This window comes from Heterodontus francisci, unplaced genomic scaffold, assembly GCF_036365525.1.
Source record: "Heterodontus francisci isolate sHetFra1 unplaced genomic scaffold, sHetFra1.hap1 HAP1_SCAFFOLD_61, whole genome shotgun sequence".
NCBI classification, from domain to species: domain Eukaryota; kingdom Metazoa; phylum Chordata; class Chondrichthyes; order Heterodontiformes; family Heterodontidae; genus Heterodontus; species Heterodontus francisci.
Window position 1 is genome coordinate 6,077,892 of NW_027141441.1, and position 2,534 is coordinate 6,080,425.

The window sequence follows — 2,534 nt, forward strand, 5'->3', positions numbered from 1 at the left end:
AACCAGAGGACACAGATTTAAAATAATTGGCCAAAAATGTCAAGGGGAGGTGAGGAGAGATCTTTTTACCCAGTAACTGATTCGGATTTGGAATGAATTGTCTGACAGGGTGGTAAAAACAGGTTCAATTATAACTTTCATAAAGGAATTGGACAAATATTTCAAAGTGAAATTCTCCAGGATTATGGGGAAATAGGCAGGGGGTTGGACTAATTGCATCTTTTTGTCAGAGAGTCAGCAGAGGCACAATGGGGCCGAATGGCCTCCTTCTGTGCTGTATGATTCTATGAACATAAGAACGAGGAGCCGGAGTCGGCAACTCAGCCACTCGAGCCTGCTCTGCCATTCAACACAATCATGGCTGATCTCATCACGGCAGTTCTTGTTTCTTGCCAGTAGATGTCACCTCACTCCAATGCAGTGAAGTTTACAAATCTGAGAGAGACACAACAGGAAATAATTGTTCACATTATAGTGAATGTGTGGGATTTAGAAATACTAGGAGTGGAGACGAGTTATTACTTGTCTGCTCGATCCCCATAGCCCTGTAAAATTATTTCCTTCAAGTGCCCATTCAAATTCCTTTTGTAATCCTCGATTGTCTCCATTTCCACAGCTCTCGTGGGCAGCGAGTTACAGATCATCACCAATCAGTGTAAGAAAGTTCTTGCGCACATTCCCCCTGTACCTCCTGTCCAAAACCTTCAATCTGTGTCCCCTAGTCCTTGTACCAATAGTTAACGGGAACAATGTTTCCTTGCCAACTTATATAAAACTGTCATAGCCGAATACACATCTATCAATTCTCCCCTCACTCTCCTTTGATACAGGCAGAACAACCCTAGCTTTTCCAACCCAACCTTGTAACTAAAATCCTCCATCCCTGGATCCATTCTGGTGAATTTCCTCTGCATCCTCTCAAGGACGCTCACATTCTTTCTTAAGTGTGGGAAGCAAAACTGGAAGCAACACCCCAACTGGGGCCTAACCAGAGCTTGATAATGGTTCAGCATAACTTCCCTGCTTTGTACTCAATGCCTCTATTTATAAAGCCCAAGATCCCATATGCTTTACTAACCACTCTCGCAATATGTCTTGCCACCTTCAAAGATTGATGCACATGAACCCCAAGTCCCTCTATTCCAACACACACTTTAGAACTGTGCCATTAAGTAAATATTGCCTCTCCCTATTCCTTATGCCAAAATACATCACCTCACACTTGTCACTATTAAATTCCATCTGCCACCTGTCTGCCCATTCTGCTAGCCTATCATTGTCCTGTTGCAGGCAGTTCATATCATCCTCACTGTTTGCCGCTCCTCCAAGTTTGGTGTCATCGGCATATTTTGAGATTCTACTCTATATTCCAAGATCCAAGTCACTTACCTTTAGCAAAAAAAGGCAGTGGTTCGAGCACTGACCCTTGGGGAACACCACTGTCGACTATCCTCCAGTCTGACAAAGAACCATTTAAAAAGACTCGTTGTTTTCGGTCCTTAAACCAATTTTCTATCCAATTGGACACTGACCCTCCTATACCACGAACCTCAATTTTGTTAACCGCCCTTTTATGTGGTACCTTGTCAAACGCTTCCTTAAAATCCATATAAACAACATCCACTGCATTCCCTTCATCAAGCTGCTCTGTTAGTTCATCAAAAAATGCATTTAGATTAGTCAAGCATGAACTCCCATTTATAAATCCATGCTCACTCTCCTTAATTAACTCGAACCTCTCCAAGTGACTGTTGATTTTTTACCCTGATTATTCTTTCTAAAACCTTACCCACCACTGCTGTTAATCTAACTAGCCTGTAGTTACCCGGACTGTCCTGGCACCCTTTCTTGAATAAGGGTGTCGCATTTGCCACTGTTTAATCCTCTGGCACCTCCCCCGTATCCAGGGAAGATTGGAAGATTATTGCAAGTCCTTCCGTTATCTGCATCCGCATTTCCTTTCGCAACCTGGGATGTGAGCCATCCGGACCAGGTGATTTATCTTCCCTAAGCACAGCCAGCCTTTTTAGTACCTCCCTCTCTCAATTTGTACTTTCTCCATTTCCTCTACTCTCTTCACTTCGACTGATATTTTGTCAAATTCCACTTCCTTAGTGATCACTGATACAAAGTACTCATTAAGTAGATTAACATTGCCCTGCACCTCTAAGCTTATATTATCCTTTTTGTCCCTAATAGGCCCGACTCAACCTCTTACTACCCACTTATCATTTACATGCTGCTCGAAGATTTTTGTGTTTCCTTTCATGTTGACTGCCAGTCTATTCTCATAGAAATAGAGAATAAGCAAATATCGAAGATGTAAGTATTTCCCATCCTTGATGAGGTGGAATTTTTTATGTTGTGGGTGGCAATGTCTTTGCCCACGAGTGTGGTGGAAGCAGAGACAATCAATGATTTGAAAAGGAAATTGGATGGATACTCGAAGGAAAGAAACTTGCAGGAGGAAAGGGATCGAGCTGGTGAGTGGAACTGACTAGATTGCTCCGGGGAGAGCCAGCATGGACGTGATA